Source organism: Gobio gobio (assembly GCF_949357685.1).
Source record: "Gobio gobio genome assembly, chromosome: 2".
Lineage (NCBI taxonomy): Eukaryota > Metazoa > Chordata > Actinopteri > Cypriniformes > Gobionidae > Gobio > Gobio gobio.
The window spans coordinates 4,114,814-4,130,490 of NC_137098.1; the positions used below are offsets into that span (position 1 = coordinate 4,114,814).

At 48.2% G+C, this 15,677-nt stretch overlaps 1 protein-coding gene across 4 annotated transcripts in view; it reads right to left on the bottom strand.

The window, feature by feature from the left end:
- drd4b (dopamine receptor D4b) overlaps window positions 1-15,677 on the bottom strand; it is a 473,608-nt gene that overhangs the window by 108,127 nt on the left and 349,804 nt on the right. The gene's annotated exons all lie outside the window — the stretch shown is intronic.

Consider the following 15,677-nt stretch of genomic DNA (forward strand, 5'->3'; position numbering starts at 1 on the left):
CACACACACACACACACACACACACACACACACACACACACACACACACACACACACACACACACACACACACATTGAAGGTCTTGGATTGAAGAGACATTTAAACCTGAGGGAATGGAACCAAAGGGAATGAAACCTTGAATGCAGGTGTGTTGAATGGATGTGCGTATATTCACCACATCACTTTATATTGTTTATTGTGTTGATTAAAATGGCCTTCAACTTAACTAGTTTTATTCATGAAAATATATCTGCCAGCACATTCATTAGAAGTTTAACGAAGCCTTAAAAAAAAACATATGATCAATAAGTTATGACACAATACATTCCTAATATTGTGTTGGTCCCCCTTTTGCTGACCCGTCGAGGCATGGACTCCACTAGACCCCTGAAGGTGTGCTGTGGTATCTGGCACCAAGATGTTAGCAGTAGCAGTTTCCCTATCCCCTATATAGTGCTCTTTCTGATCATTCCCTATCCCCTATATAGTGCTCTTTCTGATCATTCCATATCCCCTATATAGTGCACTGTCTGATCGTTCCCTATCCCCATATATAGTGCACTGTCTGATCATTCCCTGTCCCCTATATAGTGCTCTTTCTGATCATTCCATATCCCCTATATAGTGCTCTGTCTGATCGTTCCCTATCCCCATATATAGTGCACTGTCTGATCATTCCCTGTCCCCTATATAGTGCACTGTCTGATCATTCCCTGTCCCCTATATAGTGCTCTTTCTGATCATTCCCTATCCCCTATATAGTGCTCTTTCTGATCATTCCCTATCCCCTATATAGTGCTCTTTCTGATCATTCCCTATCCCCTATATAGTGCTCTTTCTGATCATTCCCTATCCCCTATATAGTGCTCTTTCTGATCATTCCCTATCCCCTATATAGTGCACTGTCTGATCGTTCCCTATCCCCATGTATAGTGCACTGTCTGATCATTCCCTATCTCCTATATAGTGCACTGTCTGATCGTTCCCTATCCCCATATATAGTGCACTGTCTGATCATTCCCTATCCCCTATATAGTGCACTGTCTGATCATTCCCTATCCCCTATATAGTGCACTGTCTGATCGTTCCCTATCCCCATATATAGTGCTCTTTCTGATCATTCCCTATCCCCTATATAGTGCTCTTTCTGATCATTCCCTATCCCCTATATAGTGCACTGTCTGATCGTTCCCTATCCCCATATATAGTGCACTGTCTGATCATTCCCTGTCCCCTATATAGTGCACTGTCTGATCATTCCCTGTCCCCTATATAGTGCACTGTCGGATCATTCCCTGTCCCCTATATAGTGCACTGTCTGATCATTCCCTGTCCCATATATAGTGCACTGTCTGATGGTTCCCTATCCCCTATATAGTGCTCTGTCTGATCATTCCCTGTCCCCTATATAGTGCTCTGTCTGATCATTCCCTGTCCCTATATAGTGCTCTGTCTGATCATTCCCTGTCCCCTATATAGTGCTCTGTCTGATCATTCCCTGTCCCCTATATAGTGCACTGTCGGATCATTCCCTGTCCCCTATATAGTGCACTGTCGGATCATTCCCTGTCCCTAATATAGTGCACTGTCTGATCATTCCCTATCCCCTATATAGTGCACTGTCTGATCATTCCCTATCCCCTATATAGTGCTCTGTCTGATCATTCCCTGTCCCCTATATAGTGCACTGTCTGATCATTCCCTGTCCCCTATATAGTGCACTGTCTGATCATTCCCTGTCCCATATATAGTGCACTGTCTGATCATTCCCTATCCCCTATATAGTGCTCTGTCTGACTATCCCCTGTCCCCTATATAGTGCACTGTCTGATCATTCCCTGTCCCATATATAGTGCACTGTGTGATCATTCCCTATCCCCTATATAGTGCTCTGTCTGATGGTTCCCTATCCCCTATATAGTGCTCTGTCTGATCATTCCCTGTCCCCTATATAGTGCACTGTCTGATCATTCCCTGTCCCCTATATAGTACACTGTCTGATCATTCCCTGTCCCATATATAGTGCACCGTCTGATCATTCCCTGTCCCATATATAGTGCACTGTCTGATCATTCCCTGTCCCCTATATAGTGCACTGTCTGATCATTCCCTGTCCCCTATATAGTGCACTGTCTGATCATTCCCTGTCCCATATATAGTGCACTGTCTGATGGTTCCCTATCCCCTATATAGTGCACTGTCTGATCATTCCCTGTCCCCTATATAGTGCACTGTCTGATCATTCCCTGTCCCCTATATAGTGCACTGTCTGATCATTCCCTGTCCCATATATAGTGCTCTGTCTGATCATACCCTGTCCCCTATATAGTGCACTGTCTGATCATTCCCTTTCCCCTATATAGTGCACTGTCTGATCATTCCCTGTCCCATATATAGTGCTCTGTCTGATCATTCCCTGTTCCCTATATAGTGCACTGTCTGATCATTCCCTGTCCCCTATATAGTGCACTGTCTGATCATTCCCTGTCCCATATATAGTGCTCTGTCTGATCATTCCCTGTCCCCTATATAGTGCACTGTCTGATCATTCCCTGTCCCCTATATAGTGCACTGTCTGATCATTCCCTGTCCCATATATAGTGCTCTGTCTGATAATTCCCTGTCCCCTATATAGTGCACTGTCGGATCATTCCCTGTCCCCTATATAGTGCACTGTCTGATCATTCCCTGTCCCATATAGAGTGCTCTGTCTGATCATTCCCTGTCCCAAATATAGTGCTCTGTCTGATCATTCCCTGTCCCCTATATAGTGCTCTGTCTGATGGTTCCCTATCCCCTATAAAGTGCTCTGTCTGATCATTCCCTGTCCCCTATATAGTGCACTGTCTGATCATTCCCTGTCCCCTATATAGTGCACTGTCTGATCATTCCCTGTCCCCTATATAGTGCACTGTCTGATCATTCCCTGTTCCCTATATAGTGCACTGTCTGATCATTCCCTGTCCCATATATAGTGCACTGTCTGATCATTTCCTGTCCCATATATAGTGCACTGTCGGATCATTCCCTGTCCCCTATATAGTGCACTGTCTGATCATTCCCTGTCCCATATATAGTGCACTGTCGGATCATTCCCTGTCCCCTATATAGTGCACTGTCTGATCATTCCCTGTCCCCTATATAGTGCACTGTCTGATCATTCCCTGTCCCATATATAGTGCTCTGTCTGATCATTCCCTGTCCCCTATATAGTGCACTGTCTGATCATTCCCTGTCCCCTATATAGTGCACTGTCTGATCATTCCCTGTCCCATATATAGTGCTCTGTCTGATCATTCCCTGTCCCCTATATAGTGCACTGTCGGATCATTCCCTGTCCCCTATATAGTGCACTGTCTGATCATTCCCTGTCCCATATAGAGTGCTCTGTCTGATCATTCCCTGTCCCAAATATAGTGCTCTGTCTGATCATTCCCTGTCCCCTATATAGTGCTCTGTCTGATGGTTCCCTATCCCCTATAAAGTGCTCTGTCTGATCGTTCCCTGTCCCCTATATAGTGCACTGTCTGATCATTCCCTGTCCCCTATATAGTGCACTGTCTGATCATTCCCTGTCCCCTATATAGTGCACTGTCTGATCATTCCCTGTTCCCTATATAGTGCACTCTCTGATCATTCCCTGTCCCATATATAGTGCACTGTCTGATCATTTCCTGTCCCATATATAGTGCACTGTCGGATCATTCCCTGTCCCCTATATAGTGCACTGTCTGATCATTCCCTGTCCCATAAATAGTGCACTGTCGGATCATTCCCTGTCCCCTATATAGTGCACTGTCTGATCATTCCCTGTCCCCTATATAGTGCTCTGTCTGATCATTCCCTGTCCCCTATATAGTGCTCTTTCTGATGGTTCCCTATCCCCTATATAGTGCTCTGTCTGATCGTTCCCTGTCCCCTATATAGTGCACTGTCTGATCATTCCCTGTCCCCTATATAGTGCACTGTCTGATCATTTCCTGTCCCATATATAGTGCTCTGTCTGATCATTCCCTGTCCCCTATATAGTGCACTGTCGGATCATTCCCTGTCCCCTATATAGTGCACTGTCTGATCATTTCCTGTCCCATATATAGTGCACTGTCTGATCATTTCCTGTCCCATATATAGTGCACTGTCGGATCATTCCCTGTCCCCTATATAGTGCACTGTCTGATCATTCCCTGTCCCATATATAGTGCACTGTCGGATCATTCCCTGTCCCCTATATAGTGCACTGTCTGATCATTCCCTGTCCCATATATAGTGCACTGTCCGATCATTCCCTGTCCCCTATATAGTTCACTGTATGATCATTCCCTGTCCCCTATATAGTGCACTGTCTGATCATTCCCTGTCCCCTATATAGTGCACTGTCGGATCATTCCCTGTCCCCTATATAGTGCACTGTCGGATCATTCCCTGTCCCCTATATAGTGCACTGTCTGATCATTCCCTGTCCCATATATAGTCCACTGTCGGATCATTCCCTGTCTCCTATATAGTGCACTGTCTGATCATTCCCTGTCCCCTATATAGTGCTCTGTCTGATCATTCCCTGTCCCCTATATAGTGCTCTTTCTGATGGTTCCCTATCCCCTATATAGTGCTCTGTCTGATCATTCCCTGTCCCCTATATAGTGCACTGTCTGATCATTCCCTGTCCCCTATATAGTGCTCTGTCTGATCATTCCCTGTCCCCTATATAGTGCTCTTTCTGATGGTTCCCTATCCCCTATATAGTGCTCTGTCTGATCATTCCATGTCCCCTATATAGTGCTCTGTCTGATCATTCCCTGTCCCCTATAGTGCAGTGCAGTGCAGATCGATAGATGGACAGATAGACAGATGGACAGATGGACAGATGGACAGATAGACAGATGGACAGATAGACAGATGGGCAGATAGACAGATGGATAGATAGACAGATAGACAGATGGACAGATGGACAGATCGATAGATAGACAGATGGACAGATCGATAGATGGACAGATAGACAGATGGACAGATGGACAGATGGACAGATAGACAGATGGACAGATAGATAGATGGACAGATGGACAGATAGACAGATAGACAGATGGACAGATAGATAGATGGACAGATAGACAGTTGGACAGATAGATAGATGGACAGATAGACAGATGGACAGATGGACAGATAGACAGATGGACAGATCGATAGATAGATGGACAGATAGACAGATAGACAGCTGGACAGATAGACAGATCGATAGATAGACAGATGGACAGATAGACAAATGGACAGATAGACAAATAGACAGATCGATAGATAGACAGATAGAAAGCTGGACAGATAGACAGATCGATAGATAGACAGATGGACAGATAGACACATGGACAGATAGACAGATAGACACATGAACAGATGGACAGATAGACATATAGACAGATAGACAGACAGACAGACAGACAGACAGACAGACAGACAGATAGACAGACAGACAGACAGACAGACAGATAGACAGACAGACAGACAGACAGATGGACAGATAGACAGATAGACACATGAACAGATGGACAGATAGACATATAGACAGATAGACAGACAGACAGACAGACAGACAGACAGATAGACAGACAGATAGACAGACAGACAGACAGACAGACAGACAGATAGACATATGGACAGATAGACAGACAGACAGATGGATAGATAGATAGATAGATAGATAGATAGATAGATAGATAGATAGATAGATAGATAGATAGATAGATAGATAGATAGATAGATAGATAGATAGATAGATAGATAGATAGATAGATAGATAGATAGATAGATAGATAGATAGATAGATAGATAGATAGATAGATAGATAGAAGGTTAATTACATTTCAGAAGTATTAATAATGAAATATTTTACTTCATAAAAGTAACTTTGCCCAACTCTGAAAACTGATGATGTAATGTTTTAACCATTTGTCTTAAGGGTTGTTTTTCATCACTGGAGGTCTTGACGGGAGCAGGTCTTCCACAGGAGCTGAAAGGTTATATGTTGAGTTTGGCTGCGGGCGAATGCCGATCGTCATGACCCACTGCCATCTCTAACACACGGTGCAGGCCTCTGCATGTCATTAATAGTTCATTACATTCAATAGTCATCTGCCCTAATCTCTCTGACCACTTCTCTACTGCACCAACACTGCAGGGCATCACACAGGTCATTAACAAGTGATTATTCAAATCTGCTCATGTGCAACTGAAGCAAGTCCGTTTAAAACCCAGTTGTCTTCGTCCAGGCTGAAAATTAGACATATTTAGATTCAGACACCAGATATATAATTTTTGACTAGTGTGTCAGGACACTAGAGTTCATTTCTGTAAGAGGAGTGCAAAATAAAATCAACTGACATATTATACCCAAAAATTCTTAATACAGTGACTACCAGTAAAATGTATAAAAATGATTCAGACATTTTGAGCTGAGCATGTTTTGCTGAGGTGTTTCTTCTTTAATTGCTAATGTGACCTTTGACACCACAGACTGAATAAAATGAAGCGTTGCTTGGTCATTGGTTGACCTAAATTGGTATTATCTAATTGTGTTGTTAAATCTAACAGCTGATTGGTTGATTGTAATCCTTACATCCCTTTCTATCAAAGTTATCTGTCATTATCAAGATTAGTTTATTTTGAGTTCTTGTCACCATTTTCTAAACTATAGCGAATAAACTGTTATCTGAATCCTTTTTGGTTTGACTGTATATACATTTTCGAATGTTTATGATTATTCCAGCATTCCTATCCTGTGGCTAAGATGTGATTTTAGTAGGCTGCATAAGTAATAGCAAACGTCTTCTCAAGTCACATGATCCATAGCACACGTTGTGCCTTAGCAATCACCACTTATGAAAAAATTGCACGCTGATTTATGATCATCTGTAAAATCAGAAAAACGTACCTGCCTTCAGTCTGTCCTTTGCACCAGTGAAACTAGATCAACAGAAACATGAACCGTTTCTGAACTGCGGAGTCATAACCCTGATTCAGTGTTTCATAACTGTCCTTAACAATGCACATAGTGCTCTTTACGTTTTAAAGATCAAATCTAGGGAACGAGGTCAGTCAGAAAGACCAAGCCTTTTAAACATTTAGGAATGCTCTCAAGCTCAGAAATAGTCATCGGGGGTGCTGTGAGTTGTTGTTTTCTTCAAGGCCTGGTTTTTAATTTTATTTCGAGGCATGTTTTTCAAGCATTTAGTATTGGAATACCACCGTGATGCATATAGTTAGAGTTTAGAGATCTACTACTTCATAAATCATGTGAATTAATGTCCATTGCAAAGAGTGTGTCACAGGGTGTTTTGGTGTTTGTTCATGTTTCATGTTTTTAGTTTATCGTGTTCACTGTTATGTTTCTGAGTGTCATGTTCACTGTCTTGTTTCCTGGGCGCTTCCCTCATCTTCTCTACGATTGGGGCCACTCCCAGTACTTTCTGCACATCCTCGTTCATGACCTGGTCCAGTCGGTTCAGCCCAAGTGACCATCGGAGCATACGCATCTCCTTGGTGGATGCAGACCAACACTCTCAGGTCTTGTAGATCTTCACCATGAGATAGGTGGGCATTTGCCAATCGCATAGGAATCCCGTGACTTGGTATCACTTTAACCAGGTGGCTTTGACATGCCCATGTGCGTCTGGGAGGGAGTGGAGCTGAGGTATTTGAAGCAGTCCACTTTCTTCAGGTCTTGACCATCTCTGATGATGGTGCCTACGGTTTGGGGGGCGCATACCATATATTCAGTCTTCGTGAGATTGAGCTGTACTGGGAGTGGCCCCAATCATAGAGAAGATGAGTTCCATTCTTGTTCCATTCATTCTTGTTCCATTCAGGCCCCAATCATAGAGAAGATGAGGTCCATATTTGTTCCATTCAGGCCCCAATCATAGAGAAGATGTCCATTCTTGTTCAGACGATCTTTCCACTTGGTCATTGAGGGTCTGGCGAGTAGAATGTCGTCAGCATACAGGAGCATCCACGGGTCTGCCGATTGGATGTCCACCATTGCTGTATCCATGCATTGGATGAGTAGAAGGGGACGAGAGGGCCATTCCTTGGTGAACTCTAACGCTAATGCTGAAAGCTGGCGAGATCCCCGCAGGGCAGCGGACTACACTGATAGTATCCTGGTATAGGGTTTGGAGAACTTGTGGCGAGAGCTAGCGATAGTTCTTGTTCACCCCTTCCGGCGTATCCAGTTGGTCATACAGGTCATTGTAGTGCTTCGCCTTGGCTATTGCCCACTTCACCGCTGATTTGAGACTTTTGTTTTGCTGAAAATCGGTGGCCATCTGTATGAGTGGACTCCTCCAGGGGTTCAGGCTGGAGAGTTACCGAACGACTAAAGAAACGTTATCAGAAAGATGGAAGAAAACTGTACATTTCTCGTCTATTTCCACCCACTGCAACTTATACCAATGACGGAAATAAGTGCAGTTACAATAGCAAAATATGTGGGAGAGCGTTGCTATAATGTGTCTATATTGTATTGCAATAGGGAGTACTTCAAAGTCAATGCCAAATCAAAACTAGTTAGCACAGTATTTGTAATAGAAAGGATTTAATGACAAAATCTGGTTATGGTTACACTTAAAATAGTTTCAAAAAGGATGTATGAGATGATAAACTTATAACATTAATCGTACACAGCATGAATAAAATGTTACCTGAGAGAGAGAGAGAGAGAGAGAGAGAGAGAGAGAGAGAGAGAGAAGAAGAGAGCAAAGAAGAGAAGCCCCAATGACCTCAAGAGCCAGAGGAAAAAAGAGAAAAAGCAACAGTTCCAATCTTCTTTTATCTATGCCTTGACCATGTGACTGAAACCAAATGTATTCATGTAAACTGACCAATCAGACCAAACTTCCCCCACTGTAAAGGTGTGGCACCCATTTGGCATACAGGCCTCTCTATTGTCTTCCAGATGGGCCTTCTGATAAGGAATGAGGGTTGACAACAGTAAAACAAATTTCTTTGTTGGATTTCAAATATCAAATATCTTTGATTATTTTCAATTCCTTCACAGGTGTGTTTAGAATCAGGTCTTATAGGCCATCTTCTTGGCCTTTATTGCCACTTGGATTTCCTCTGTCCACACCCAGTCTTTCATCCCAGAATTCATCCTTCTCATCATCAGGACAGCCAGTTTGGGGAGTGTAGAAAAATATGATACGTGTGACATTTGAGCCCAAGATGATCTTGACTGAGATAAAACGGTCAGAGATGTTGTTGACCTCAATGAAACTTTCCTGAAGTTGCTGGCTGATAACCACGACTATGCCATTTTGGGTCATCTCGGTGCCATAATAGATGATCTTATATCCCTCGACAATGTCCCTGGCTTTGGCTGCCTTCCATTTTGTTTCCTGGATGGTTTATCGTAATGTTTCATTATTATCTCTTTTAAAATGTACTATTTTATTTGCAATTTCCCTGCAATGCAAAATGCATTATTATCTGCATTCCCTTCAAATGAAGAGGTTATTTCATGTTGATGACCCTTTTCTGTCTGCAGGCTATCTGTGGCTGTGCTGCTCTTAGGCACTATTGCTTGTCTCATGCTTTGGAGGCAGAGAGCATGTTTCGGGTAACAAACAACCTCCTCATCAGACATGACCATTTGGCCAAGTGGCGCGCTAAATCACGTTTTCACAACAACAGTAGTATGATATTTATGCAGTGATAATTGCTTCATAAATATAAATGCACTGTTATTTACCTTTGTGTGAATAAAAATGGGTTGTTATTTACAGTGTTGGGGAAAGTTCCCTTTCGTTCAGTCACTACGACGTAACGTTAGTGACTAACCAATTGGGGTTTCGCTTAGAAGCCTATCAACTTTGAGTTTAGAGAAAACGCCCAATGGCGTGCCAATGCCATGGGGCATGCGGAATTTGCATACGTAACTCCGCCTCACTGCGTGAGTATATAAGGAAGTACGAGGCAATATCGCATTATGTTCTGCTTTCGGAGCCAAGAGAACCTACCTCTTCACTCCTACAGCCTTCTGAGACTCTGTCAGCTTCTTCGAGACGAGCAGCTTCCAGTCGGTGTTGGTGTAACGGCGCGTTCCAGTGATCGGATACTTCCTGCCTGCTGATCTGCGCAGTGGTCCGTTTGACAGCTGGTGTGTGTTTCCCTGGGCGCTTCGGCATCGACTGCGAGGCTTTCCTCTCACAAAAAGAGCTTGCGCGTGGCACGTCTTTTTCAAGACGGCTCGCCCGTGCACTTCCGGGTGCGATCGATTTTCCGCTGCTGTCTATGGACGCATTCACTGCTCGAGCGTGTTTGGGCTTCAGCACGTTCGGGCAGTGTTTGCGGATGTGTCACGCTTTCCATTGCGGGGGCGTGACCATCGCGATGTTGCGGTCGAGACTCTATGATCTCCGTGAGGAGAGAGAGTCCCCTCTGCCACACCCCAATCTACCGTCCCCGAGTGAGATGGTACTTTGGCTGGTGGCCAGGGTGACCTGAGGGCGGTGCTGTGGTATTAAGAACCCCGACGTTCATTCCTCGGGCCACGCCCCCCTCTTATACATCGCTCCCGCGAGTTTTGGATTGAATCTACGGCCCGTCTCTGATGCCCCGTTCGTTCAGTTCACGCTCCGGATAGCAGTGAGATATCGATCGCCGCATCCCAAGGTGGGCTGGAGTCCTTTGGGGATGACGATTAGGTTGTGCTCCGCCTCCGGGTGTGTCAGCACTGCCTGATCTGACCTAAAGTTGACAGCCATGTTATCTCGGGCAGCCGCGAGTCGCGCGCTGGTGTGGAACTCCGCCCAGTCGCGGGTGCTCGTGGTTGCGCGATTGGTTTTTGGGGGCGGCACCCGACAGCTGTTGGGCCCCGCCCCCAATGCCTTTCGCTCCCGGGGTGCATGAGGAGATCACGCGGTCCCGGAAGTCCCTGTGCTTCCCGCGACCGTTTGGTGGCCTCCTCCGCCTTCTCTGCCCTTGATGGGGCCGCGGCCTAGGGTACACTGGGGCCCCCCCCCCCACTGTTAGACTCTCTGTTGCGCACTACGGTGTCCACTGGTGTGGCTGTCCTAAGCACCCCCCCAAAGCCTGTGGGCTCGTCTACTTCGGTGGCGTGGTCCCGCAGAGCTACGGGCAGGCCGCCGCCCCTTTGCACATGCACAAGGGTGGAGCCGACCCAGGGCTCTTCATTGAGCTGCGTGCCGCAACTGACCCCGCCCCCCGGGCGGTGAAGGTGGCCACACGCTCCCTGGGTCGGGCGATGTCCACAGCTGTGGTCCGGGAGAACACCTGGCCTTACCTGGTGATGTGGAGGACGTTGAGTGGGCCCGCCCCCTCAACTCACCCATATCCCAGGCTGGCCTCTTCGGCGGCGCGGCTGGGAACTGCGCCCAACAGTTCTCGGCCGCCCCAGAGCAGACTGAGGCTGTAACACGTACTGCCCCGGCGGCCAGCTGCTGCACCAGCCGCCGGCTCAGTCGCCTCAGTCCGCTCGCCGCCGAGGGCGCCCTCCTTCTTCCCGCCCGGCCCCAGCAGCAGCCTTCACCTGGGCCGCGCCGTGGAGGTGGTTGAGGATGTCGCCCAGTCCGCTCCCCAGACTGGTTAAACGCCAGGCTGGAGGTGGACAACTCAGAGATGGGTTCCAGTTCTTCCCAGGGGATGGTAGCAGGGCCTCTCCTTCCCCCGGTGGAGGGCCGGGGGAAAATCCTTCCGCTGCTGTCCCTCCACCGAAATGAGGTCGGGGTTCTACAGCCCCTACTTCATTGTACCCAAGAAAACCGGTGGGTTACGACCAATCCTGGACCTTCGCATCTTGAACCGATCCCTTCACCGGCTTCCGTTCAAGATGTTGACTGCGAAACGCCTTTTCCAATGCGTTCGTCCTCACGATTGGTTGCAGCGATCGACCTGAAGGACGCCTACTTCCTTGTCTCCATCCTTCCTCGACACAGACCGTTCCTACGGTTTGCTTTCGAGGGGCGGGCATATCAGTACGCGGTTCTCCCATTCGGGCTATCTCTGTCCCCTCGCGTCTTCACGAAGATCGCCGAGGCAGCCCTTGCGCCCCTTCGGCAGCACGGGGTTCGCATCCTGAACTACCTCGACGACTGGCTCATACTGGGCCACTCTCGAGAGCAGGTTTGCGGACACAGAGATCTGGTTCTCCACCACTTAGCCCGTCTGGGCCTTCGGGTCAACTGGGAAAAGAGCAAACTTTGCCCCGTGCAGAGGATCTCTTTTCTCGGTATGGAGATCGACTCGGTCGCCATGTACGCGCAGCTTTCGAGCGAGCGCGCGCAGTCTCTGCTGACTTGCCTCCGTCAAATCGAGAGCAAGAGTGCGGTTCCACTGAAACTATTTCAGAGGCTCCTGGGGCATATGGCATCTGCAGCCGCGGTAACGCCGCTCGGATTGCTTCATATGAGACCGCTTCAGCACTGGCTTCGCAATCGAGTCCCGAGATGGGCATGGCAGTCTGGCACGCTCCAGATCCAAGTGACTCGGGCCTGCTTACAGACGCTCACCCCGTGGTCGAACCTCAGTTTTCTTCGGGCCGGTGTGCCCTTAGAACGAGTTTCCAGGCATGTTGTCGTATCGACGGATGCCTCTGCCACGGGCTGGGGTGCCATGTGCAATGGACAAGCAGCCGCGGGCTCCTGGACAGGACCCCAGCGCCTCCTGCATGTCAATTGCCTCGAGTTGCTGGCAGTACGGTTTGCCCTTCACCGCTTCCGAGCGCTGCTGAGGGACCAACATGTGCTTGTCCGGACAGACAACACGGCCGTAGTAGCGTACATCAACCACCAGGGCGGTCTACGCTCCCGCCGTATGTCTCAACTCGCCCGCCATCTCATTTTATAGAGTCAGAAGCGCCTGAGGTCCCTTCGTGCTGTCCATATTCCGGGAGTCCTGAACCACGCAGCCGACGAGCTCTCGCGGTTTCAGCCTCTCCCGAGAGAATGGAGACTCCATCCCCAGACGGTTCAGCTGATTTGGGAACAGTTCGGCGACGCACAGGTAGATCTGTTTGCCTCCCACGACTCTTCCCACTGCAGCCTGTACTATTCCCTGACCGAGGGCACGCTCGGCACGGATGCACTGGCGCACAGCTGGCCGCGGGGCCTACGCAAACATGCGTTCCCCCCAGTGAGCCTACTCGCACAGCTCCTGTGCAAGATCAGGGAGGACAAGGAGCAGGTCCTTTTGGTCGCCCCGTACTGGCATGGCCGGACCTGGTTCCCCGAACTCGTACTCCTTGCGACAGCCCCTCCCTGGCCTATTCCTCTGAGACCGGACCTCCTTACTCAGAGACGGGGCACCCTATGGCACCCGCGTCCCGACCTCTGGAACCTCCACGTGTGGCTCCTAGACGGGACGCGGCAGGTTTGAGTGGCCTACCACCTACGGTGGTCGCCACCATCACTTCCGCTAGGGCAGAGTCCACTCGGCATGCCTATGCGTTGAAGTGGAACCTCTTCGTCACCTGGTGCTCTTCCCGCCAAGAAGACCCCTGGAAATGCCCGATCGGGTCCGTGCTTGAGTTTCTCCAAGAGGGGCTGGAGCGAAGGCTGTCTCCCTCCACCCTCAAAGTATATGTGGCCGCAATATCTGCCCACCACGATCTCTTGGAGAGCAAAAAGGTAAGTCAGCACGACCTGGTCATCAGGTTCCTGAGGGGAGCCAGGAGACTGAATCCTCCTCGCTCTCCTCGCTCTCCTCTCGTACCCTCTTGGGACCTCGCAGTAGTGTTAACTGCTCTGCAGAGACCTCCCTTTGAGCCTTTGCGGTCGGTTGATAATAAGTTCCTGTCTATGAAGACGGCTCTGCTGACCGCATTGGCCTCAGTTAAGAGGGTCGGGAACCTGCAGGCATTTTCAGTTGACAAAGCGTGCCTGGAATTCGGGCCGGCTAACTCTCACGTGATCCTGAGACCCCGGCCTGGATATGTGCCCAAGGTTCCCACCACTCCTTTTAAGGACCAGGTGGTGAACCTGCAAGCGCTGCCTTTGGAGGAGGCAGACCCAGCCTTGGCATTGCTCTGTCCAGTACGCGCCCTCCGCGCCTACGTAGACATGATGCAGTGTTTCAGGACCTCAGACCAGCTCTTTGTCTGTTATGGTGGAGAGCGGAAGGGAAGTGCTCTCTCAAAGCAAAGGCTGTCTCACTGGATAGTGGACACCATTGCTTTGGCTTACCAGCAGCAAGGTCGACCATGTCCCCTTGGTGTGAAGGCACACTCCACCCGGAGTGTGGCCTCCTCTTGGGCTCTAGCGCATGGCGCCTCGCTAGCAGACATCTGCAGAGCTGCAGGCTGGGCGACACCCAACACATTCGCCAGATTCTACAATCTCCGAGTGGAGCCAGTGTCCGACTATGTACTCGCCCCCCCGAGGGGCCGGTGATGGGCCAGGCTCAGGTGTCTTCGCTTGCTCGCCACTCCACTCCACGGACTGGATACGTGCGATATTTCCTCAGGTGAGCTCCCCGAGAGCCCTGAGCTCCTCCAGCACTGTCGACGCCGACATCAGTTCTGTCTGCCCTTTCGAGCCCAGACCCTCATGTCCGGCCAGGTGCCCCATGTGCATGGTTCCCTCCGGCGACCCCCACATGTGTATTTCACCGTAAGTCTCCGCAGTGAGCGGGTTTCTTCCCTTGGCGTGTCCCCGCCACCCCTAGGGTTAAAAATCCACCTTCGGCTGGTACCCTAGAGATCTTCCATATGCAGCCCTTAGCGGGTCATATGTGTCTATTAAGTCCTCCCCACGGGTAGGCATTTTGGCATTCCCTCACTGGGATATGCTTCCCAGTGTACCTTGGTATTCCTGTGTTAAGTGGGAGTCCTTCATCCGTACTAGCCTTACGACAGGGTACTCACACTTACGCAGGGCGCTGGAAGACAGCTGAGTGGCGGGATTATATTGGGACCCCCATTCGTTAGTCACTAACGTTACGTCGTAGTGACTGAACGAAAGGGAACGTCTCGGTTACGGATGTAACCCTCGTTCCCTGAGGAGGGAACGGAGACGTAACGTCCCCTTGCCACATCAGCTGTGCTACCTGGAACGCAGGAGTTCAGTCTTGGCTCCTCAAGCAGGTAACATAATGCGATATTGCCTCGTACTTCCTTATATACTCACGCAGTGAGGCGGAGTTACGTATGCAAATTCCGCATGCCCCATGGCATTGGCACGCCATTGGGCGTTTTCTCTAAACTCGAAGTTGATAGGCTTCTAAGCGAAACCCCCATTCGTTAGTCACTAACGTTACGTCTCCGTTCCCCCTCAGGGAACGAGGGTTACATCCGTAACCGAGACGTTACTTTGAAAAGTAATGCATTACAATACTGTATTGCGTTACTCCCTTGAAAAGTAACTATTTGAGTTACTTAGTTACTTTTCAAGAAAAGTAATGCATTACAATATTGCGTTACTCCCTTGAAAAGTAACTAATTGAGTTACTTAGTTACTTTTTAAGAAAAGTAATGCATTACGTTACTTTTGCGTTACTTTTTCTCACCTGGGCTGGGCTTGCTTTTTTTTTTTATATATTTTTTTTAATTATTATTATTACAATTTTTTTTTATTTTTGTGCAAATGTAAAGACCGCTTCATACCAAAATTTAAATAATAAGCCTCAGGCTGAGGGAAAAATGCTAATTCACGCATTAACAATAGAGAGCACA